This window comes from Onthophagus taurus, chromosome 10, assembly GCF_036711975.1.
Source record: "Onthophagus taurus isolate NC chromosome 10, IU_Otau_3.0, whole genome shotgun sequence".
In the NCBI taxonomy this organism is placed as follows: Eukaryota; Metazoa; Arthropoda; class Insecta; order Coleoptera; family Scarabaeidae; genus Onthophagus; species Onthophagus taurus.
The window spans coordinates 1241539-1268868 of record NC_091975.1 but is presented as its reverse complement, the minus strand read 5'-3'; the positions used below and the strand labels follow the sequence as shown (position 1 = coordinate 1268868).

Genomic DNA, 27330 nt, shown 5'->3' with positions numbered 1-27330 from the left:
GGTAACCGACCAAACTCGAGTCAAGTGGCTGCGCCAGCGGAATCTGCGCTTTATCAGCCGTTCGTTTGACGTCATCTCTTCATCCAGGTGATGAGGACTTGGGTTTATAGCGAAGCAAACGTTTTTTCTCTTGAAAGATTACGACCTAATTTATAAGAACTTGTTGCTGACTCAAAAAATCTTGCGCAAATTTTGTATAAATCTAGCTCACAGAGGGCGGTAAATGGTTATGGGTAATAAACATGGTGCGTTTGTTTTGACGCCACCGGATTCCGAATATCTCTTTCGTCGCGGCTGTACACTCGCGGTTCTAAAAGCGCAGGTGAAGTGAAATATAATAAACAGTGTCGACGAGGCATAAATCTATCCGCACTTAACAGGCACCTTTGGGCTGTTTATTTACGCCTTCCGAAAGCTGAGCACGTAGCGAGAGTCTTGTGACAGGTGAGCTTGGTATCCCACGGTTCTGTTTATTAATAATAAAAAAAGATTACTTTTTGTTTGTTTCGTACTATAAATAATGTGTTTATAAATATGTTTTTTCTTTTAAAATAGATTCATTTTGTGATAAGTAAGAATTCAGAAGACGTGGGGCATCTGCAAGTAGTAAATGGGTCATCCTTTGCTTCTTGCGGAGTCTCGTAATTATAATTCTGCCAGGTAAACATTCGTATAAGTCTTTTATATCATATCATAAACTAAAATCTTTAAGCTACAATTCTTAAAAATGCAGCCTATATGATTTATTGAAAATTTATAAATTATAGACAATTTCTTCTTTAACAACTTTTTTCTTCATATTATAAACTAGAATCTTCAAGCTTGAATTTAACATACATATCATATCATAATTCTTATAAATACAGGCAATATGATTTATTGAAAATTTCGTGCTATTTTTAATTTATAAATTTAACAATTTTTTTTCTGTAAATTTTAAATTATATCAAAATCCCAGAAATATCAAAATTGTTGATTTTCGTTATTAATAGGGACGGAGAAAATAATTTTGAACCAAATTATAATGATTAATACTTGAAATAGTTATTCCTTTTTGAGTTACATAAACAGAAGAAAAAGGGTTGTAGGTTAGGCGATTATCAAGATGGGTCTTTGGTAATGGGACGAACAAATTTTGGGATGCAAATCGTGCCTGTTTTACGAGTTATGAAAATCGCGTTAGCCGCGGGACCTGGAGGAAATTGTGTGGCCACGCTCGAGTTTCCTGCCGTACCGTAAATAAGGAAAATATCCAATGCATTATGCATGAGAGACCCGACCTGGGCCCGAGGAAGGACAGGTTTCACCTGAGGGACTCCCCAACTTATTATTACCCGTTTGTCGCGGCTTGAAAAGAAAAATGAAAAGCCCAGGTGGGAAATTCGTCGCGGTTCTGTAACGACGTAAAAAAGAAACGAAGAGAAAGGAAAGGGGAGCTTTTGACAACGAAAAGGGCGTCCGTCTTTTCAAAGTTTTAGCTGAATTGTATCTCTATCCATCACCGGTTCGTAATTCCGACATCAGTCGTCGCTGCACCTGTGCTCTCCTATTTCTTGCACTGACCACATCCCCTCTAACCCTCTATTACCACCCCCTCGTCCTCAGATTTTCATTAGGCACATCTGGACGCATGTGTTACCCTCCTCGTCGGCTGTCTCACTTCATAACGTGAAGGGAAATCCCTTCTCGCTCGTACGCTAGGTTTGATTGTCTTCAATTTAAGTCGAATTCGATAAACCTGCCCGTTAACAGACGAGATAGAGAATGTCCAGTCCATTCATAACCCCACGGGAGGTGTTTTGGCATGGATGAAATTATTTTCGAGCCAATTGGCGTGGACCGCGGACGTCGAACCTGGGTCAAAATAAACGCGCTAAGAGAATTAGCGACTCCGGCACGCTAATGGCCTCTTGAGTTATACGAATGTTTACCTGGCAGAATTATAATTATGAGACTCCGCAAGAAGCAAAGGTACGATGACGCGTTTAGTACTGCCAGATGCTAAATTCTTACTTAGCACAAAATAATTCTATTTTTAAAGAAAAAACAACACAATCAAAAAAGAGATTCATGATATGATGTATAAACTATAAACTAACTGGTGGCAGATAAATATGAAATAATTCTGGATTATAATTTCTTGATTAATCTTGAGGAAAAGTTGTACCAAAAATACTGCTTTATAACATCTCTAGTTTATAATAACTTTAATTTAAAAAAACGATTTTAAAGATCGATTTTTTCTTAAAAACGTAAAACAAGTGCCGGTGAAACGGTTCTCTTGTTTGTTTCATTTCCGTGAAGGGTGGCGTTCGCTTTCTTCCGGGGGCCGCTCGGAAATCCACAACGACGCGGCATAATGAAAAGTGGGAGCGTCGCTTTTTAGACTTTGATGTATTCGCAAATTCATGCCGACTTCGCGTCGATGAACTCCAAAAACTCATCTTTTCAGAACGTAATTTATCTTCGTTTCACGGTTGTTCGTGTTGTTCCTCGTTCCGAGGCCTTTCTCCGCGAATAATTGAAGGTTGCTTCACGGAACTCTTTGTGTCCACGGTTCTCGCGAAATTAATACGTTTATTGTGGATAGGCGCAAGTGACAAATGAAGATTTTTCTTAACGATCTCAACATTTATTTTCACTCTATCTAATTCAAATTATAAGCTTTTAATATGCTACGTGGTAGACAAGATGGACGGCAAATGACGCGCACAGCTTATCTCATTATATAGGTGGGGGTACCCCCGACACCCCCACCGACTACCCATGACGAAAAAGGCATAAGACAAAAATGAGGTAACTCCGAAGAAGCACCTTGATGGGCGGCCCCGGAGGTGGGAAATGGTTTAGGCGGTCGGTGATGGGTGCAGCGATAATTCCTCCAACCAGTCACTGCCTCGCCTTTACGATCTAAGGCTGGAAGCAGTATTGTTAAATACCCGGGTATTTATTTTCAAGGGTAAGTTTCCTGGATATATACCCGGGGGTATTTACCCAATATGGGTATTTAGAGGTATTTATAAAATTTTATTTAAATTGAGTTGATGGCAGTTTTGCAGCACTTCAAGAATGCAGAGTCGATTATCGATATACCAAACTTACTTATAACATCTACAAGAATGCTACAATGACGGTAAAGTTGCATGAAAGTACTGAAGAGAATAGAAGTAGTAAAGTACTGTGAGTAAAACAATGCGATACACTGTTGAACCCAAATTGGTCATCACAGTACTCAGAGTGCATTTAAACAACTGGATTGGACCCAAAAAGGCATAAACCTTGATTTCAAATGCTTAAGTGATTTGCGCTACGCGGACGATATAGTTCTTCGATATAGTTCAACGAGGAGAAACAACAGCTCTAACATCAACATTGGGGATAATGAGATTGAAAGGATTGACAGCTACGTATATCTTGGCTCTGAGGTTCGTGTAGAGAGATAATCAAACAAGCGAGTCTACGGGAAACTTAGAGACATCTTCAAGAGAAAAGGCCAAGAAAGGCTTTCAATCAATGCGTGTTTCCGGTTATGACATAAGGCTCTGAAACATTAACATTAACGGTAGCCACTGCCAGGAGGATCCAAGTAAAGCAAAGATAGATGGAGAGGTCGATCCTGTGTCTAACTCTGAGGGACTACATACGAAATGAAGAGCTATGAAGAAGAACTGACGTAAATGATGTGGTCAACATTGTGGCAAAGCTTAACTGGAACTGGGCGGGTCATGTCGCGTAAATGAAGAGTGAGCAGTGGACAAAACGATTGCTTGAGTGGAGACCGTGAGCGAACAGACGAAGTAGACATCAAAAGACTGACCAACAATTGGATTCAGACAGCACAGAATAGAATCGAATGGAACAGAATAGGGGAGGTCTATGTCCAACTATGATAATAATCATAATAACTTGATGTAATCTAAATTACGACAGATTCGTCTTTGATTATTGACAATTCCTCGTCTTCAACGTCATCATCATCTTCCTCTTCATTTTTTTTTTAGAATCTGATATATTTTTACTGGTATCACTTTTATGCCCACTGTTTGGGTATTTACCCTGGGCCGGGGTAAATACCCGGATAAATACCCATTTTAGAAATACCTACCCGCCGGGTATTTACCTAGCGCCCATCACTGGCTGGAAGTCTGCCCACACATTCCTTATACTCGACACGTAAAAATCACACGTAAAAAAATTTTATGTGTCATACGAGACACATAAAAAATGATATCTTCAATTAGCAACATTTAGAAACTTAATATCTAGCTGCGATTTGTGCCACATCGTGTTGTGCTTAAAGACTGTCCGCAACCAGAATGCCTAACTAGAACATGGTTATAACTGAGCAAGTTCTAGTTATGGATTATGTCTTTATGGTTCATTCTAAACAATTTATGTCTAACAGATTTTTCTGCATCACCTATAGTTTGGCAGTTATCATCGACTTTAGCAACGAAAGTATTCAATTTTGGCATTTTGACGATTTTCACTTCTTAACTAGAATGTGGTTATAACTGAGCAAATTCTAGTTATGGATTTTGACTTTATAGTTAATTCTAAACAATTTATGTCTAAAAGATATTTCTGCATCTCCTATAGTTTGGCAGTTGTGATCGATTTTAGCAATTTTGATGATTTCCACTTTCTAACTAGAATATGGCAACAACTAAGCTAATGTATCACTCTACGTGTCTATGATTTATGTAGACATGTGTATCATATAAAACACAAGACAGTTGAGTGTAGGCTACTCGAGTTACCATTGAGACAAAACGCTTTTAATTAAATGAAATTGTAGTTGAAACCTAGAGGGACACAGTAGGTTAGGTATACGGCGGCGCATGTAAATCAAGTGGGCTCACAAATCACATTGGCGCCGCGGCGCTTCGCGGCAGATGTCGCTGAGGTGCAGCAGGTCGAAATCCGTCCGAAATTGATTTACGTTCGCCGATCTTCGACGTCGGGTCTATTGCCGGAATACAAATAGGTTGCAAAACACTATCGTCGGATGTGTTGATCTTGTCGCTCCGGTAAACGGTCGATCATGTGTGTAAACTGGGGGCTGAAAGGGTGCACAGTGGATCACATCCCGTCGTGATTTACAAGACGAGGGGGGCGCTCGATACCTGGTTCCCTTTTATTTCCTTTTATTATTCCGCTCGTTTTCGCGAGGAGAGACTATAAACAGGAGAACAACTTCTACGCAAACCGCGCTCGCGAAACCAGACGTCGCGGTTGTGGGGGGAAAATTAACTTACTTGTTACCTCGTCGCACCACTTACTAAATTAATCTATTAAATTAGGGCGGGACGCGGAAACGCGGAGTCGGGCTGTTCCTGTCACCTACATTGCCAGAAACCTGGGTCCCCAGCTATTTCTTTAACTCTTGGTAATTGCCTCGTGGGGTTGCGACGACGGGACGCGCACCTTTTGGATAATTCCAGCGTTAATTTCGCTCCTCGACCGTGTTGTTTGGTTAAACCTGCGCTGTTCTGGCGGCGGCATCCTGTTTTTCTCTTAATTAAAGGGTTCGCCAGCCGAGAATTGTCTACCTCTGGCACGGTTAGGATTCAAATCGTCGAGTTCCCCCTTCTTATGTAGTTTCCACGAGTTGTATGCATAAATTAATTCGAGAAAAACCCCCGTACTTCAGCGAACTACGCAATTATCGAAGAGGATCGATATTGAATTGAAAACTTTTTCGCAACCGCATACCGATTGAATTTAAATTACGGATATGCGTAAAGTAAATTGTAAATTTAATCATCCGAGGTCGGGCTATCGCGGCTCGTTCATAATGATATGTAAAGTTTACGTGACGGATGAAGCTTTGTTACGAGATAACACGAAACATGATATTCCCCCGTTTTACGTTTCCTATTTGATAAACGATCTAAAATTACTTAACATTTTTTTATAAATTTAAACTTATTCAACTGGGTTGAGTTAAATTTAAGAGAAATTCCCTAATTCAGCTAATTTTCACCATTTCGCGTTTTCCTCAATATTTATGAATTTGAGAAGTTTACTACAACTTCTATACTAAAGCTTTCTTTCTAAAACGTTTCGATTCCCGTAGTCGATCTTGATTAAGACAGAATGCGCTGATACGAGAAAGAATTCACAAAACCTTTAAAGATCTGCAGCGAATAAGTGAGAGGTTACTACGAGTCCACCTCTCACTTTTTAATTCTATGGTAAGAGAAGACTGGGACAAAATAGACAGGATAACCATGGAGAAGGCTGAACTTGAATTCCAAAGACCCAACCCAACCCAACCCAAAGGCTTAAATTATACAGTCGCTCCAAAGAAGTCTAAACAATTTATTATAATTGTTGTTTTCTTTTCTTAACATCTTGTAAATATTGTATGTGAAGGTTGAATTATTTTGTACTTTATCGATGTTATATGTTTATTTCATTCTCTACATGTTTCGAGGATACGATTCCTCATCTTCAGGAAGAATTCATCAATCTTATAAATATAAATTTCACCATGCTTTATTTCTGTTATCTGTAATCGCTGATGGTTTCTGATTATTTCTGTAATCCTTTGATGTATTCCTGTTGTTGTGGCGTGTTTGTCTTGGCTATGGAGGATTGTCACAATTAACCATGGAGAAGGCTGAACTTGAATTCCAAAGACCCAACCCAACCCAACCCAACCCAAAGGCTTAAATTATACAGTCGCTCCAAAGAAGTCTAAACAATTTATTATAATTGTTGTTTTCTTTTCTTAACATCGTGTAAATATTGTAACACATTCAATACACATACAATAAACAATTTATGTCTAAAAGATTTTTCTGTATCACCTATGGTTTGGCAGTTAACGTTTATTGTTCGTCAAAATCGGTAGTTACAATTAAAAATCCAATTTAATCGGGCGCTAATTTCGTTTAGGTCAAATTCCCGATGAATCATGGAAATTAACTCGTCTTATTCTCGGAAACTTAGTTTGACAAAAATTAAGTCATTAACACGGTGTAATTCGATGTTTTCGGTTTGAACACGTCAGGCGCCGACCCGATTTACGCACGTGTTTTCCAACGACGGCGGGCGTCGCGACGCCAATCCTAAACGGTTACATTGTGTTACTTCACTACAATGTGTCACCTAAATCTTGTTGTTCTATTAATACCAAATTAATGTTTAAAACTAATAAATCGATCGATTATGTCATCGCGAAACCTTCAACGGTTCGCAATTAACTTTTTACGATGTCTTAGTTGTAAACGCGGTCACGCGGATTTTCAACAGGTCCATGCTAGAATCTAGATGGGAGTCGTGTTTACGTGGTCCAGATGTTGGAGTAATTAATTTTTAATGGATTGGCCATATCGACCTCGTTTCGTTACTCTGCCTCCTCCATTCAGAAATGAGACTAAAAACATTTAAAAAAAACCGAATTTATCTCGAAACCTCGTAAACCAGGTAATTTGCGCTCAGGTGAAAGGTGGCCGATATCTCAAAACGGATCACCAGAGGGTAGCAACGACTGAACCGTTAAATTAAAATGCAATCGGCTATAAATAATGGCGTCCTTCCACGTGGTGAACGCGGTCGCCAAACGAAAAGCGAGCTCGAGTGTGTTATTAAAACCCTCCTCTCCGATTCCACAGTAAAAATAACGAAAAAAAAGGCGATTTTTTTATTTTTATCATTTTATCACCCTCCTTTCCATTCTTGTGCCTTAATTACCCCCCTTCGTTAACGCGGTTTGTTTCTCCGTTTCAGGTGAGTCCCCCACAGACTTTATCTCGGTCGGCCGGCGAAACTGGCGAAGAGCGCCGCGACGCTAATTCACCGACGTCGTCGTCGTCGTCGGGGGAAACTTTGCGAACCCTTAATTGTGTGATGAATGTACTCTTAAATGGGCGCCGCCGTCGTGGCTAAATAATTACCACCTAAGAACTAGTACCGCAAGGTGCGAGCATCGCCGTTCCGCGGAGCGTTCAATTTAATAAGCCGAATGGTGATAATGATGATGGATTATATGCTGGGCCAGAAAAGTTAGTTTTGCGGTCGACGTCGACTTGGCGTCAGTCTTAATATAGAAACGAAATTGTTGGGGGGACGTTTGATGGTGAACAGTTTACTCTCCACGTCAATTTAATGTATCTTGATACAAACCAAACGTATTTAATTGTTCATTACTTAAAACGTTAAACGCCACGTGGATATTGGCGTCCAAACTTAGTTTTTCAAGATATTTTTTTACAGACTTACCATTAAACACGTTATTTGTTGATTAATTAGAAATATAACGAGTTATCCGAAGGTTGCTTAGAAAACAGGAGTTGTTAACATTAAAAATATTTTTTGTAATTCGCGACGGTAATGAAAGCTATAACAGTACTCAAACGGGTGCTGTAATGAGACTCCTTACAGCATCCGATGCTGTAATGAGATTTTAGTAACATTTTATGGAACTAGTTCAAGTTGGTGACATTGGGTCATTAATTTTTCTAGTTGTCAATGTGACAATGTTTGTCTATGGATGTTTAAACACGTTTTTAGCATCGAGTACAAGGTCCACAATGATGAGGACATTGAACTCTGAGCAATTTCTCTTATTTTGGGAGGTGTATATGAAACATTTTTATCAGGTGAATACGTTTTGTGTTTTGACAGTTTCTATTTGTCATTCAAATTTCTATTTTCAAGTGTTACGTTGTTACCAACTGCTACATACCTATTTCCCTACATTGCCAAAATTTATTTTATTTTTGAGAAAAAAAAGGATAAAAACGCGAATTACAAAAAATAGCATAAAAAACACGTTTCATAAGACTTAAAGCACTCATTCATTAAAAAACTCGTTTTTCAACTTGAATTCGTGCATTTCAAACGTGTCTTACGAAACTTGTTTTTTAATATACTATTATCTACAACTGTTTGGATAAGTCATCATTACCGCACTCATTTGAGGTGATTTGAGTTACGTAATGAAGTTCATTACCGCACTGGTTTCATTACGTAACGCATTTTTAGCCTAATCAGAACAGACTTAATTTATTGAAACGAGCAACAATACAAAAGAAAAAGTGCTATCTACTTACAGAGAAACAATACTATTTATTATAAACATTAATTGTTATGTTTTTCATTTCCAAACACTTACTCCAGATGAGTAAACATGTTGTTGAAACTGACAATTAAAAATTGTCAACAATCATTTCAAAATATTTTTATAAATGTCAAATAGACTTTTCTAAAGAAATTGATTTTTTAGTAATTTTTAGCAGTCGTAGATAAAATGCTGTATATCACACGAGTTTCTAGCCCACTTGTAATATAAATAACTATTTTATATTCCTAATGGACTAAGAAATCATAATACAGAATGAATATTTCATATTTATCTGTCTCCAGTTTCTAATGATTAGCATAAATCACAAAATGTCAAACTTGGACGATTTTTCTTAATAAAATCAACTATAACGCAAGTATTAAAACTGATGGAGAAAGACGTTATGAATAAAAAATGTTCTTAATGCATCAAGAAATCGTAATCCATAATTACTTCATGTTTATCTATCACCAGTTTTTAATGATATAGCATAAATCACAAAATGTCAAAATTGGACGATTTTTCCTGATAAAATTAACTATAACGTAGGTACTAAAACTGATGGAGAAAGACGTTATGGGTAAAAAATATTGCTAATATATCAAGAAAATCATAATCTATAATGATTTCATGTTTATCTATCACTAGTTTCTAGTGATATAGCTTAAATCACAAAATTTCAAAACTGGACGATTATTCTTAATAAAATTAAGTATAACCTAACTACTAATATTGATGGAGAAAGACATTATGAATAAAAAGTAATCGTTTATAATATAAACGAGCCTTAATCACCCCAATTCTGCCTTAAGGGACGAGATGGAATCTAATAGGAAGAAAGGGACGTCTTTAGACGTTGTCGCTGTCAACTCTAATGCTCCAAATTAATACGTACCGCAAAGGTAAGCCCTCTTTCCGAAAATAATTGCAATTTGTCGGAATCAGGAAGTTAATGCTGACGTAATGAGATCGTGAAATTTATCCTCTCGGTCGCAGAATTAATTAAAAAAGCCGTCAGGAAAGAAGAAGCAAAAACAGAAAAAGTGAAAACAACACAAAGTCAGACTTGCAGCTGTCACCCCGAATTGTCGCGAATCGTTCCGCAGCGTTGCCGCGGTTTTAACCCGGGTGGCGGCGGTGTTGCAGAGGGTCGCGTAGGTAAATCTCCCTTCCTCTTTGGTCCGGAGGCGTCCATGTGTGCGGAACGTCAACCGCGTGTGCCCTCCATTGTCGTACCCTTCCTCTATTCTCCCATTATTCTACGGCAGTTATTTTTTCGCACGTGTCGCTATAAAATCAGATTACCTTGGTCCGGGGAACAATAGGGCACGCTTCGGAGATTTGTGGGGACAAAGAATCTCGATTGATAAGCAAAAACAAATTTGCATTCAACGCGCGTCAAGAGTATGCGTTTTAGTTTGAGTTTGCCACTCAAAGAATCTTAGATCTTCTTGGCATAGAGTTTAGCTAAAGACTTTATAGTAGATTCTCCATATAAATCCGGCGAGACTTCTTGGCTCGAATCCTAGCTTTACATCGCTACGTGATAAACTCCTCTTCCCTCTCTTTCCGGTTTGATTTACACCGGATAGTCCGGGATCAATCTTAGGGACAAGGTGATGATTTTGTGCCATCCCTAGCGGTTTCTACATTTTTGATGCCGTTGTTATGGGGGATCCAATGAATTTTCGAGTGATTTAATTATTTATCTATCATATAGAGATGTAGATCACGTACTTTTATTAATAATTTAAGAGGGAATTCAGAAAGTTATTGTGTTTCTATGAATACATATTGAGAAAAGGGAGAAAATCGATCAGGGAGTTTCACCTGGGTTCCCCAAAAAGCTTTTTGCTGAGGCGACGGAATCTGAAACAGCCCCCACCTGGGGAGAAAATGTTGGGGCGATCTACGAGCCAGATAACGTCAGTCCACCTCCAGATTTATATGGCGACCCCTTTTCCCTTTCCCGTTATAAAATTTAATGCACTTTATTATTGGACGCCGGCGACCTTAGGGAGGCTTTTGACCGCTCCTGGATTGAATTCGGAGACGTCGCTTTTAATGCCGAAGGGACCGCCGACTTTATTTTCTTACTTTCTCCATCCGGCAACAATCGGCGTCTGCGTAAATCGGCCGTTCCACGACGCGATCCATCAAAGTCGCAATAAATCAATCACAAAAGATCCGTCGATTCACCGCGCTTTCATAAATTCCGTTTCTTTCTCACCTTAACGATTCCGTTCGCTTGCTTTTGGTTTTGGTGTTCTAGTGAGGCCGAGGAAGGTAAATGCTATCTCGGTGACAAATACCGTTTGTAATTAACTGCCCCATGGCGGTGGATTCGCGCAAAACCCTGACAAGTGAATTAATCGCTCCCGTGTCGGGATTATGTGTAATTTTAACGCGATCATCGCGTAATCTGCTTTTCGACGATTATAACGTCGCTGCCACGAGATCTACGGAGGTTATACGAATTTGATTTAGAGTTTCGAATAAAAAATGTTTATGGTTTAATTTAAGCACGGAAAATTTTAACAATTTTATTTAACAACTTCGCTTTTTATACTTTTGCTCTCAGATGCATAAATATCGTTGTTAATAAAACACTGGTAATAGATAAATATGAAATAAGTATGGATTATGATTTTTTAATGCATTAAGAATATTTTTTATCAACAACATCTTTCTCTATCAGTTTTGGTACTTAAGTTATAGTTAATTTTATCAAGAAAAATCGTCCAATTTTGACATTTTGTGATTTATGCTATATCATTAGACACTGGTGATAGATAAATATGAAATACTTCTGGGTTATGATTTCTTGATGCTTTAGGAATATTTTCGTCTTTCTCTATCCGCTTTAGTACTTAGGTTATAGTTAATTTTATTAAGACAAATCGTCCAATTTTGACTTAAAAAAAAAATTTTAACCCTTTGTGTTCCAAGAAGTCAAAAATTTTGTAACTTTGTGACAGAATTAAAATGCTATCAAAATACACTCAGGTAAAGGCCTTTGGAATCAATTTTAGCAAACTATGACAATCCCCCCATTCCAGGGGGATAGTGGTACTTGAGAGTACCATCAAGCATTAAAATATATTTTAGTGATGTTGCAGTATACAAAATTTTTTTTGCTAATATAAAAATAATACATTTTTTATAACTTTAGAAAATAAGTAGCATTTGCTTTAGGTAAATCACATTATGATATTCAGAAAAACAGTTCTTTCTTTCATTACAACATAAATAAACATTGCACGCAGTACATTTTGGGTGCGGTCTGGGCTGAATACCTTTGGCAGAACAATTTTCACACTTTCCTCTTTCTTTTCCAAAGGTAATCTAGTGCGAATCACGGTTCCCAAGTCTTATTTTTAGAATGCTCCATATACAGGCTGTCACACAAAAAACGCCCCAAGGTGTAACTCTGTCATTTATATTCCGATTTTCATGACCGAGGCATCAAATGAAATGGTTTGATGAATACTATGGTTCATGCTACAAATACATTTTTTTCAAGGCCATCTTCAATTTTAAGCGATTATTAACTTTTGTTTTTCAAATTGCTCCATATATTTTTCTTCACGTCATTAGATAGAGATTGTTTTTCTGCATCTACTGATGTGCAATACATCCAGTTTGAATGTAATTTTAGCAGAAAAAAGACACCTGTATATACAGGTTGTCGCACAAGAACGCCGTAAGCTGTAAGTAACTCTGACATCAAATGAAATGGTTTGATGAATGCTATATTCATGCTACAAATAAACTTTTTCTAACGCCATCTTCGATTTCAAGCGATTATCAACTTTTGATTTTCAAATTGCTCTGTATATTTTTCTTCACGTTATGGGATAGAGATTTTTTTCTGAGCCCATCGATCTACAATACATTAACATTAATTGTAATTTTAGCAGAGAAAAACAATTAAAACATTTTCTGAACATTGTCTTAGTCACTTCTGTAATACTGCAGTGTGCCATGGAAAAAAATAACACGCAAAACTGATAACAGTCATTAAATGCTACGTCAATGCCCGAAGCAGTTGTAAATGATACTTATAAGTTGTTTTTTCATTTATCCCATGGCACACTACAGTATAATACAAGTGACTTTAAGAAAATGTTCAGAAACTATTTTAATGTTTTTCTATGCTACAATTACAATTAATGTTGATGTATTGTACATTAATGGATTAAGAAAAAAAGAACTATCCAATAGCGTGAAGAAAACCATACCGAGCAATTTGAAAATCAAATGTTGATAATCGCTAGAAATTGAAGATGGCGTTGGAAAAAGTTTATTTGTAGCATGAATCATAGTATTCATCAAACCATTTCATTTGATAGCTAGGTCATGAAAATTGGAAGGTAAATGACAGAGGTACAGCTAGCGGCGTTCTTGTGGGGCAACCTGTATATACAGGTGTCTTTTCTCTACTAAAATTATATTCAAAATGGATGTATTGTACATCAGTAGATTCAGAAAAACAATCTCTATCCAATGACGCAAAGAAAAATATATAGAGCAATTTGAAAAGCAAAAGTTAATAATCGCTTAAAATTGAAGACGGCCTTGGAAAAAATTTATTTGTAGCATGAATCATAGTATTCATGAAACCATTTCATTTGATAACCCGCTCATGAAAATCGGAATGTAAATGACAAAGTTACAGCTTGGGGCGTTTTTTGTGTGACACCCTGTATACAGCGTGTCCCGTATCTTCCGCATCAGAGCATTATACGATTGTACGATACATTATTCTGAAGCGATCTTTCTAATAAAATTTTTTCGAAATGTTTATAATAACCGCACGGGAACTGTTTAAACGAACTGTTTTTCGTCCAATCAGCAGATCGCAAATCAGCCTCAGGTAGTTGGTGCCTCCTTCGGCCTGTCCGCTACGCCGATGATAACTCGTTTCCCACGTGTACTCACCAATAGATTCGTCACGGAAAGAGAAATAAACTTTTTCGGTGAATCAAAGTCGTCCGTTATTGGTCGTTGTTAAACAGTTCCCGTGCGGTTATTATAAACATTTCGAAAAAAATTTATTAGAAAGATCGCTTCAGAATAATGTATTCTACAACCGTATAATGCTCTGATGCGGAAGATACGGGACACGCTGTATATTTAATCATGGAGCATTCTACATCATCGATGGTGTTAGATCTCCAATTCAACGTCATCGTTGTCAACATCAATGAATTTTTCAAAATTAGATAATTTTCCTGTTGTAGATGGATCACCAACATCACTTTGCAGCTAATTAGAATCATAATTATCTTAATCATCTTAATTAAATTCAAAATTTTTATGACTTATCTTGATATGCTTATAACGTTCTAACGTTATAACCGATGTATGTTATAATTGATGTACGTCATAACCGAGCCAAGTACGCTATATCAGGTTAGACATCGAAATCGGTTTAATACCAGAAATAATTGTGGGCTAACTTCGCAGGGGTCATTTTTAAGTTGGTCGTTTTATTATTATTTCTTGAACCGCAATCGTTATCGCATGTAGGAGAAGCAGGAGAGGTTTATCGTCGCTGAAACAAATCAAACGCCGCCACGTCCGAGGTTATCAGTTAATTATTTCCGCGAACTTATCAATCGCACGTTGGAAAGTGAGCCGTCGGGACGAATAAATGCGCCGTTTGCGGGGGCACACGGAGGGGCGGCGGTGATAAGGTCGCCCGTGGTCACCATCGCGCCGTTGTTTATCGCAAAGCCGGATCCATACGTAATATGTTTATCTGCGATGGATGTTCCGTGTACGTGGCGTCGGTACGCCCGCGCGCCGGCGGCGGCCATGTTGTTGCAACACTCGACGTGATTAATAGTCGTTTCCCCCCTGCCATTAGCAGTCCACCACCTCCAGACGCCGGCCGGGACCGACTTTTTCATATCTCTCTGCCAGGACGCAGGACGCCCCCTAGATGACTCATAACTCGGACCCACCATCAAAAATCATTACCAAAACTTTCACATTCAATAGAATCCAAGTCAAAGTCTTGTGTCCCATCTCGAACTCGATTACCAGACTTCGATTGTTTCGCTAACTTCGTTTCGGGCCACTTAGAGGTCGCGGACAGGAAATCCTGTCCATAATAACGCATCAGTCAACTCGAGACGGTCCTGCGAGGTGACACACCTCGCCGCCCGTTGCCATGACGATAGTCAAGTAGGCGCCATCACACGTACGATCCCGTTGTTGCGTGACGCCGCTCCTGCGGCGTCCAGCGTCGCGACGTCGGACCCTAAATTGGATCCCCCTTCTAACTACCGGGCGAAAAGGGAAAACTTAACCACGTTGAATACGCCTACAAGACAAAGACGCAAAAAACTTTTTCCTCAACATCTTTTAAGTGTCCAAATTTAAATTGAGACTGGTTTAGATCTCAAAAGATATTATAAGATTCCTATTATTGCTTTATAGTTCTGCCACATTCTATTAGGTGCGCACCACAAGGAAACTAGAAGGTAACTAGATTAGAGGAGACCTCTCTGTCTCCACCGTAAGTAATTATCTTTCAAATTTGGCGAGGGACTAAGGGATTTGCTGACCGGAAAGCGTGTAGACGGGTTCCATCGAAATGGATGACTAATCGGCGGCGAAACGGTTTTTGTGCAGATTCGGAATCGAAACCCTCCCTGAAATCGCGGCGGTCACAATTCACGCGAGAAGTCAATAGAAACGTCACATATGTTCCGCGGCGAAAACAAAAAAAAGCCGAATACTTCGGGCCGCCAATAAATCCGTACGCCCCGGTTAGAGGCCAATCAGACAATTGATTGTCGAACCGGAGGGCGGATGTAAATCAAAACGGTCGACCGCGACCGCCCGGTCCTTTCAAAACATCCATAAATCGACGACCAACTATTTTAAATATCGAACTGGACCGGCGTTTTTCGTCGGGCGACCCCAAATCATACCAGATATACATAAATTTTGCATATATTGACTTTCACTGAGCATGAGTTGCAAAATTTAAGACGTAAACTGGAATTAAATAATAAATTTGATTATGCACCTCCATTTAGACATTTTAGACAATCTTCTATATGTGCTAAAACTTTTTGCAAGAGGTATCAGAAATCAGAATGATGCATCGCAAACGTTTTGTTCTTGAAACATTCTGACATCTATATTTTGTAATAACTCCTTGAATTCAACAATCAAAAATGTCAAAAATCTACTTTGTATATGGATTGGACATAGACGACCTTTATTTTCAACAGGATGGCGCTGCATGTCACACAACTCGTGAAACTGTCATGTTTCTCAAATTGTAGAGCACAAAGATAACATTGGAGTGCAAAATTCTTGAACTAAGTCTAAAAACGTGCAAAATTGTTATAAAATGTTTCCTCAATTGATAAAGGGTAAACATTTCCAAACGCAGAAGAGATGGGGTATGTTTTTTCATTTTTACTTGGTCTAAATGGCCTATTTCAAAGAGATGTTAAAGGAACCATAGATCAGGTTAAAACGTACGAAATAAACAGCGAATATCCTCACGGCACGTCGACTTCTCTTCTACCTACGGTGGCGGCGCGTCGTTAAGGTAATAAATTGCAGCACGCGTGGCGGTAGTATCGCCCTCCTTATTGCCTCGGAGCGACGGAAGATATTGACTTTGGTTAACGGGCCGTGAAGTCGCCGTACTTTGTTAAATATCGCCGACAAAACGGAAGTTGTTTACAAGAAATCCGAACCCTTTCTGAAGAATCCCTTCGAAGTCGCGATAACGCGGTTGTAAATCATCAGCCTCCTGCGCCGTTCTGGAACTTGTTTATTGCCCGTGTTGGACAAGAGCGCAATATTAATTAAGCACTCAACGCGGAGGGTGCCATTTGTCTTTTAACACCACAAATACACAAATACGTCGTCCACCTGGAAAATAGAATGCAAGATCTTCGTCTTCACTTGAATACTTATTGAGACTCAACATAATGAAGCAGCTACATTTACTAAATTAAAACCTAATCCGCTTTAAACGGTTTAATCCGCATAACTCTGTTGTTATAGCTGTTGATAATGACACCTGCACTCAATGGTCCTATCGATTCCACCGGTGTGTTTAGGGGAGTTGGATCAATCCCCCCAATCCCTTCACGCCCTGCGCTGACAACTCCCGTTTGGAGAGGGGTCCCTTGATACCTCTAGGGGGGACCGAAAGTGGCTTTGTCTACTCTTACTCGACTAGAAATCGGTTATGTACTGTAATCGTATTAACCCAAAACGTAGATAAAAAAGTATCTAGAAATTTCATTAATCACTTCAACTTTCTTGTTGACGATCCGATCGCAAAAGAAACGATCTCCACAACGGGGTCTCTTCAAAGGTGGTGGCTTTTAATTCCCTGAAATCGCCCCGGCACCTGTACCGAAACTTTGGGGAACTCGAAGGTCATGCCTAAGGCGACCCCCGAAAGAATTGAAACCATTACGGCTGATGAAAGAAAAGTTCTTCAACTTTCCGGGGAGAGATTCTTTGTCCCCCGCAGCAGCCCTTAGAGAAGGTTAGATTCCTTCTCTGTTTGATTTGTATTTTACCCAGAAGCGACGAGCACCTTTATTTTATTTTTGCGTCCCCCCCCTCTTTGGAATTGTTTCATTTCGGGATTATTCTTTCGACGCACCGGCGCGGAAACGCCGCTAAAATTGAAAATGCAAATGAAAATATCGATTCGTCATTATCGGCGCGGGGTCCTCCATCCCCTTCACCTGGCATCCGACGACCACCGCGGAACCCCGAGAAGCGCGGGGCGGGATAAACATGTTGTCGTCGTTTTGCTCCCCTCGTTAAGGTGGAAGATGTTTACTTCTTTTTGCTACTACCCGTGGCGTCGCGGAGTTTAAATTCATTTGAGGAGCAGTGAGGGGGTGAAATACTGCAGTTCGAAGAGTTGTCGATGTTGCCGTCTTATCCGATGTGGGAGTTCTTAAGTGGACTACTTTCCGACTACTTTAAGACCAATATAAGGTGGTATCAACAAGTTATTTCTTCGAGGATTAAGATAACTTAATAATAATGTCATTTTAATAATGTTTGACCAATAATGAATGACCAAGAACTCGCCGAGGTGGTCCTATTTAGCAGCATATCTATCTCCACCTTAAGTCCACGTCACATCCATCAACATGTCAGGACGAAAATGATCTCACAATAAAATCTCACAACACCGAGATAGAAAACTGGACGACGGAAATGAACAAAGAACTTAAAAAACTAAAATATATATACTACTAATAAGGTCAAATGGTAAACCATTAAATTTTCCAACTGATGCTAAAAACCTATTTCATTTTAAAATTATTTTTACTCTTACAAATTTTTGACGCATCGTTTTCCAGTTATACACAAAAAAAAAATTAAGAACCATCCTGTATATCAAATACATGTCAGAATTGATAGGAATGCATAAATTGATGTTAAATACTGTTTTGACGCATTACAAACAATTTTGACACACCTCAGACACTTTTGATATGTTTTAGGAAGCTCTGATTTTGTTTTGAGATGTTTTTACATCATATTTAATACCATTCTGACATCTGCTATTAATATACATAATTTTTAAACATTCCTATCAATTCTAACATATATGTGATACATGTCAAAATTGATGGTTTTTGTTACTAAAGTTGATCATAACTCAATAACTAAAGGTGTCGGAGCAAAAAATGTTGAACATAAATTGTTTATAATGATGCAGAAATACACAGTCCATAACCAGATATAGCACAGTTATGATTGTATTCTAGCTAAAACCTGGAATTCCACAACATTGATGCTCTCAACATTTTCCTCAACATTGTGTGATCTGCACATGTCATTCGTAAATTTCGCCATGCATCATTTGTGTAAGCAACTCTTGCAATCAGAAGGAAGTGAGCAAACGACACACTCAAATGTATGTAAACATTTTTGTCAAGATGAAATGAGTATGGTGGTTCTAAATAGATGAGATAGCTGTGTAAGATGATTTCAGGAAGCAAAGACTGTACAATATATAAACTATTTTTAATAAGTAACTTCTAAGATAAGTAACCCCCAAAGGAATTTCTTTAACACACCTTCGAGAGAAACTCTCGAGGGATGTGAAAATTGAGCGTAATAAAGCGGCGGGGCATAACTCAAGACGTCGCAGCGGTGAGCGTCGCAACTGAACACCTTCAGTGTCAATTAGGCGTGAGTTATGCAGGCGACTCGGCCGCGATAAAAGTGTAATTATTTCCAGTTTGGCTAATTTATGCGCGCGACGGGCGTCACGTAAATCTCGGCGCGGATAAAAAGGTTTAAGATGTTCTTATCGCGACGGTTTCTCTTGGTCTCTTAGCCACCGGTAATTGCGTTCCGTTATCTCTCCTCGCACCTTGTTCTACCTGAGCGGTTTAACCTCAAAACTTCCCACCGAATTAAATGGAGACATTCGCGACCAGCCGACCGTAAACGCGATAAGACGAAGAAGCCGTCACGGTTTTGCTAGACGCAGGTTGGATTTTACACCTTCGACCTTTGAATCGCAATGAGAAACAAGACATTTTATTTTTGTTATTTGGAGTTATAAATACATTCATGGGAGATTAAAAAATTTCCATTAATGTTTGAAACAAGATGCGATGGAGGTAGGAGAGGATTATCGACGAGACGATGAAAGAACGGTTTGTTTAACGGCACATGTGCACGTAACGGCGCCCCTCGGCGAAGGTAAAGTTACCGGGTTGTAAATCAGCTTCAGCTGCCGCGCTCGAGCACAATTGTGCCCGTATAAATACCGTTCAGTAGCCGACAGAACAAAAAGGGAGCGACGTCCTATGCTCATGTATGAACCGGGTCCATTTCAGAACCGAAATTCGTCCTACGGGTCGAGCGGGACCCCGCAGGAGGGCGGTAATGCACGGTTATTGTTGCCTCGAGGGTGGCTTTTCCGCCACTCAGGGTACCTGCTGAAGGATTTCAGAATTTCTCTGGCGTCTGAAACTTTTTATCCAATGCTTTCAACGAAAATGAATTAAATTAAGATGATGTATATGTATGTTATGTCGTTGAAGTAGAAAAATAAATTAATTATCTCAAAAAAACATCTCGAAGTAAAATCATCATTATGTATGCAACCAATATCACAGTATGCGTATTGCAATACGCGAGTTGCGTATTTGGTTGCATATTCGCAATGATGACGTCGAGTACGATAATTAATTAACACACTGTATATAGTTTCTGATAATATTGGTGCGGTCGTTAATTGTTTACCACTCTGCTAAACGGTGCTATTTGTTAAACTAATGCATATTTTTTTATTTTTAGGTAAGGAACTTTTTCACTTCTTAATCTCGCGTCGAACGAGAAATCTGACTTTGGCGTATGGACAACATATGTTATAAATGTGAGTAAAAATGCCCATAAAACTCCAATCATTTTGTTGTATTTGTACACAAAGTAGTAAGCATAACGACTTGCAAATAATTTAAAGACTTCATCCCTAATTTAGATAATGAAATGATCTTGGGTTTGAATTAAAGATTAATCTTTATAGAATAGTTATGGTGAACTTCATTTCTTTGTTATTTGTTGCTTAAGAGATATGATTTTTTGAAATAAAAGTATCTCAACCCAATTTTGTTAAAACATAATAAAAATCAATCTATTTTAAAATACAAATAACTTCGTCCCTAATTAAGATAGAGCAGTAATCTTGGATTTGAATTAAAGATCAATCTTTATAGAATATTTATGGTAAATTTCGTTTCGTCGTTATTTATAGCTCAAGAGATATCATTTTTTGAAATAAAAGTATCTCAACCCAATTTTGATAAAACATTGTAAAAAGTAACTTAATTTCAAAAATTAATAACTTCCTGCTTAATTAAGATAAAGAAGTAATCTTGGGTTTAAATTGAAGATCAATCTTTATAGAATGTTTATGGTGAATTTCGTTTTTTCATTTATAGCTTAAGAGATATGATTTTTTGAAATAAAAGTATCTCAACCCAATTTTGTTAAAACATTATGAAAAGCAACTTATTTTCAAAAATTAATAATTTCGTACGTAATTAAGATAGAGATATCATCTTGGATTTAAATTAAAGATCAATCTTTATAGAATACTTATGGTAAATTTTGTTTCTTCGGTATTTATTTTGCTCAAGAGATATGGTTTTTAGAAACCAAATTTTGTTAAAATTTTGTGTCTGAGTGCAAAGTGCAAGAGGGCAATAATGTTTACAATAAAATTTATTACAACTTTTGTAACAAGCTCAGATTCCCTAATGTCACCATCAATAATTTAAAAAAACAATAAATTCATCAAATGTTCATAGTTTTGAATTTTTCTTGATATACAGGGTGACATAGAAAAAAGTACATTGCATAGTGCCACACAATAGAGGACACTAAGTTAAGAAAAAAGTTCCTATGAACATGGGTCCGCAAGGCCTACGGTTAAAAGATACGGGGTGTTGAATTTTATTTTTTTTTTGGGTTTTTTTTTGAATATCTTTAGCCAGAGACACAAAAAATGGATAAAATGTATTATACAGGGATTTTTTATCATGCTCAATTCAAATATGGTCTTAGTTTTGTGATTACTGATGGAGAGCGCTACATACATACAGGGTATACATCTCTATTGAATCGGTCCTAACTTTTTCTTTTTTGCTATACACTGTATGTCATTTTCGACTGAAAAAATTTGTTATCCATACATCTGAAAGCCGACAATGCACGCTAATTATTCAAAAAGCGCCAAAGTAACCTTTGCAAAAACAATGATAAATAACAATTGAATAATGTGTCATAATTTAGTGTCTTCTATTGTGTGGCACTATGCAATGTACTTTTTTCTATGTCACCCTGTATATGTGTCTGAGTGCAAAAGTGCAAGAGAGCAGTTTACAATAAAATTTGTTACAACATTCTTTAATGTAAGACTGGCAGAACACTATTTGCTGGTGGCAGAAGAGTAAATTCTATTGGCAGAGACAATTTTTACCTATAAATATAAAAATTCGCGAAAAATCCATTTCTTCGAATATCATTATGATATTTTCTGTACATTAACACAAGAGATCAACAATTTGTTATGATTTTTTAAATAGTTGACTTTAAGGTTTTAAAATTAGGATAACAATATAGGTTATAAGATATAAACGAGAAAAAAAGTAACGTTAACAAAAAAGGTAAGAGTAGCTCTGCGGCAGATGCGAAGGTACACACGGGGGAGTTCCTAAGCCACACTGTATACAATCTAAACAAGTGGATCTTGATTACTTTGATCTGCAAACGGGCGCAGATGCTGCAGGATCCGGTGACGAGGAGGTACCCTCTCCCTACGGCCCTAGGTGACTCACTCTACAATCGAGGGCGGAGGTGTATGAGAGGTGCATTACGCACCCTCCAGCACTACCGTGCGCACCCTCTCGCAAAAGAGTTTAAACGCCGTGATATATTGTCCGAAAGGGCCCTGCTCTAGTATTATTATATTTGCACATTTGCATCAGGGGCCCTGCTGACGAAGGTAACAACCGTTGGCTGCTTTTAACCATTGCCTTCCCATGGACGTATCTAATTCATGCAAATTACATTTGCAAGTACAATCGGGCGTGGTGGTAAATGGGAAGAATTGGTAACTCTTCCGTAATTTATTTCAATTCCAGTTACGTTCCTTATATTATTATTAATTCTGGCATGATTACAAAAAAGCGGTGGAAAATAGTTGATTGGGATAGTGTATAAAATATGAAGCAGTACCTATAGACGTAATCTACACCCAGATCGCTCGAGGGTATAAAATGTTTGATCTGTTCGGTAAATATTTGCCCGAGCTAATATTACAAAAACGGTGCCGGGGGGAAACGAAGAAAAATCCTTGATTTTAATCCTGGCGTCTCCTTTAACTTCGGCGGTTAATAATTCGACCTTTAGCCGGTTGGAATTCCTTCGTCCTGTATTATTTATCAAAAGCTCGGCGAGGTAATTGAAAGCAAGCTCCCTTTCATGTTTGATGGCCCAACCCACTTAATTGCTTTAAGATCGCCGCACGGCCGGAAAAATTTCCTCGTCCTGCCTTTGATGAATAATTTAGTTTAATTTTCGGACGGCTCAGATTGTTCACTTGATGGTTTGCAATTTAACTCCCGTTTAATCAGTCGGTAAAAAATCGCTTCTTTATCATGTCGCCGTGGTCTCTCCACCATACCGGGGCATCATGTGTGAGGGGCCTTTTTATAATCCCATCAGGTTGGGGGAAGGTGAAAAAGGCACAGTCAGCGGCAATCTGCACGCAGATTAGACCCTTATTGCAACGACAGCCAGTCACTCACTGATTAAGGTGGCCCTTTATTCGTAGGTGAATTCAATCTCTCGGATTCTGTGCGCTTTACCTACCACGAATCGATTAAATGTTGGGGGCCCACCCCCTTTTATATTTCTCTATTTTATCGACCAGATGGGATCACAATCTAAATCATATTTGCATTATAATAGATTTAAGAACACAAAAATAGTCGTTTTTTGTAATAAAAAAATAATAAATTCATCAAATTTTCATATCTTCCTATTTTTCTCGATATCTTTTATTCTGAGATAAAATTGCAATAAAATTTGCTACAACTTATTTACAATTTATTAAATGTTCAGATTCCTGAGTGTTACCATTATCAATTTGTAAAACTAAGAAGTTTATCAAATTTTTGTATATTCCTCGATATTTTGCAAAAGTGCTCTTTATTGATCATCTTTTTTTTTGTTGAGGATTCTTGATTTGGATAAGAAGAGATTCCACCTGCGTAAATTAAAGGCGAATTGCTCATTCACACCATCTGCTGTTCCATTACTGGCGTCAGTCAAAGGGGGTGCTGCCGTCAACTGCAGAAAGAACACCTCAACACCTCCTTATTTTCTCGCGGGAGACGGCCCCGGAAAATTTAATTTCCTGTACGTCGAGTCTTGTAAAAGGCAAAGTGAAAACATTAGCACCTTACAGGCAGACATAGCCTGCGGGGTTTTTTCTTTCGCCTCTCCCTCGTTTCTCCCCATTTTTCCAAGTGAAAGGTAGTCGTCTGAGAAGAAATTAACGTCTAACTATTCGCTACCATTAAACGTTTTAAATTTTTTCCGCCTCCCGAAAACATTTATCTTACGCTAACCGGAAGAGGTGTCAATTCCGCTGTCGTCTATAATGCATCAAGGTGTTTGCGGAGTCGCCGGTGACAGCGTGACGTGACTGAAATTAATTTTATATTTAGGAGATCGGAACGTGGAAGTAATTTCTTAAACACACAAAAATATTTGCTACCAGGGGCCTCCGATGTTTGACGACGCGACGTCAAATTAATGGTGCGCAAGATTTTTCTGAATACAAAACAAATTTTTTTCTTTGAAAAAGTAGGTTGTTTTCAATACGCCTCGTGTGATCCTTTATCTAACTAACGAGATGACCTGTGACATTTTTCTGACGTAAGCCAATGATGAGAGGTATCGCCCGATTCGAAGAACGCACTCTGCTCCTGTAACAAAGGTGTTCCAGTGAGCTCAAGATAGCGCAAGGTTATCAAGTCAGCCTCTCATAAAATCCAGGTCATACTATCATCAATTACAAACACCGAAGAAAATGATCTCGAACAAATTAGCTCACGCGGTCATCTTGGGTCTAATCCAAAAACGAAAACTTAACGACCTTAAAATTAGAATCGGGGCGCAATAATTTTCAAATTTTTTACATCATTCGTAACGCAGATGCAAACGATAAAGCGGAATCTCTTAACTTAACGCGGACGATAAATCGCGTTTCGTCCCCGGCGAATTCCCCGCTTTTAATTGCGATCGCTTGTTACCTTTGCCACCGACGCTCGTTTGGGGAAAAAACCGCGCAAAAACACGGTTCCAACGCCGGGGGCTCCGCACAAAAAAAAGGGGAACGGCGGATCAGCAATTACAATCACGGCTGCAATTTGCCATGTTGGCCCTCTGTCACGTCACCTACGTCCCAAACAGCCGCAAAACATGCAGCTCTGACACCTACGGCCCGTATTCGTTAACCGTACGTCGCGCCGTTTCAAATTCACTTACGCGTCAATTTGATGGGCGGACGAATTTCCCCATTCAGTTTCACAAACAAGTTAAAAAAAGTTATCTGAATGGTTAGATTCGTTCACATTTTACATACGATTAAGTTGTTTCTTGTTTAACTTTCTAGTATTTAGCTCTAAAACAATGGAAATTTGAATTAACAAAAGAAGGATGATTAAATTTTTGACTTTTACAATCTGCAAGTCTCAAATGCATCAAAATTCCTTCCAGATTTCATAATATCTCTATAATCCTCATTAAATCTGCATCAAGTCTTCATTATGCTTCCTTATTTGACTTATATCAGGTCTACTTTAAATCTGTCATTTCTGAGTCTTTTTGAAGTTTGCATCCAGATAATTCCGTGCAAAGTTTGTAAACACTCTGCATCGACTTTTCATTTCTCCTGTACATAGTTATCAAGTCTGACTTTAAGATATTATTGATTGTTATACTCCGTCTTAAAGAAGACATTCTTAGCTTTAGAATGTAGATCCATGTTGCAAGTGGTTTATATAAAGAATATAACGAAAAAACTTCTAAACTTGCTTTATTTAATTTAATATGCAGTCAGACCGGTTTCGGGGCTAGCCCCATCATCAGTGACAACTATATATAAACGGAGAAAACATAAATTATAATTATAAAAATATATAAAAATGTATATGACAAACATTAGTAAAAAACAAAAAATATTTTAACAAATTAAAACATGTTAAAGAAATCTATAAAGGGGGAGCATGTAAAAGCTACATGCTCCCCCTGTTCTTTTGATGATCTTCGTTCTACAATTTTAGTTTGCCACTGACAGTGAGTAGTTTTATAGATTTTTTTAACATGTTTTAATTTGTTAAAATATTTTTTGTTTTTTACTAATGTTGAAAATCGAGGCGGGAACATTTTGAAAATTAGTTTTTTTGAACTTACAATTGAATTAAATTTAATTGTTGGATAGCGTTCTTCTTTTAAAACTAATTTAATACAACTGTTAATTTACACCAATATTAAAAAAGAACCACTAACTAAAGCATAGCAGTGATCACTGCTCGAGGAATAGCAAATTAAGAGGGACATAACGTAGTTTGTACTATTAACCTAGCTACTCTGTGTCAAAAGTTGTAATACATTTTCCGAAGGTACTAAAACGTTAAAAAATAACGAAAATAATTCAAAAATTATAAGCAATCGTGAATATTTTTTCAAGTAAAAGTTATGTGACATTATACTGTCTACCCAACTGTTTATTATAACCAAATTAGTACTCACATCCGGTGTAACCGGAAGTACAAAAAGAATGATTTCATGTCGTAATAATCCGTTTTAGCGACCTAACTATGCATTCCAAATGGTTTTCTTATATCGCTAATAATAAAAAAAAATATGGGGTGAGCCACTTTTGAGGGACACCCGGTATAGTTGTCACTGATGATGGGGCTAGCTCCGAAACCGGTCTGACTGCATATTAAATTAAATAAAGCAAGTTTAGAAGTTTTTTCGTTATATTCTTTATTCTTAGCTTTCTTTTGATGTATGAATTATTCATTCACTTTCATAAATAAAGTGCGTGGGAGTAGGATTTTCCTACGTCACTTTAGTTTTGACCTTACATTTTAACGATTTCCACTTTCTAACTAGAATATTGTTATAACTAAGTCAGACCTGGTTGTAGATTATGTATTTTTGATTCATTATGAACAATTTATATCCAAAAGATTTTCCTGCAACACCTTTAGTTTGTCAGTTATCACCGACTTTAGCAACAAAAGTATTCAATTTTGGCATTTTGACGATTTTCACTTCCTAACCAGAATATTGTTATAAGTTATAACTGAGCAAGTTCTAGTTATGGATTATATCTGTCTTTATGGTTCATTCTAAACAATTTATGTCTAAAAAATTTTTCTGCATCACCTTTAATATGGCAGTTATGATCGATTTTAGCAACGAAAGCATTCAATTTTGCTATTTTCACGATTTCCACCTTCTAACTATATCTTCACTATATTGTTACAACAATTTTTTTTTATAATATAAATTGTTTATAATGAATCATAATTTTATCTTCCTGAGTATAGCTCTCTCTTTCGTCGTTCACCTTACACACCATTATTCTTTCCCATCCGAAAGGTGGAATCGATAAGTACGGGTTGGTAGATATTGTCGAATAAATT

General features: G+C 37.8%; 1 protein-coding gene and 1 long non-coding RNA gene across 3 annotated transcripts in view; both read left to right on the top strand.

Annotated features, from left to right (window-relative positions):
- Positions 1-27330, top strand: part of LOC111418381 (Zn finger homeodomain 1) — a 265526-nt gene that overhangs the window by 8871 nt on the left and 229325 nt on the right. The gene's annotated exons all lie outside the window — the stretch shown is intronic.
- LOC139431590 (uncharacterized) overlaps positions 20405-27330 on the top strand; it is a 125559-nt gene continuing 118633 nt past the window's right edge. Inside the window, exon 1 of the long non-coding RNA XR_011641682.1 lies at positions 20405-20477. This is a non-coding gene — a long non-coding RNA (uncharacterized lncRNA). The remainder of the gene's footprint in view (positions 20478-27330) is intronic.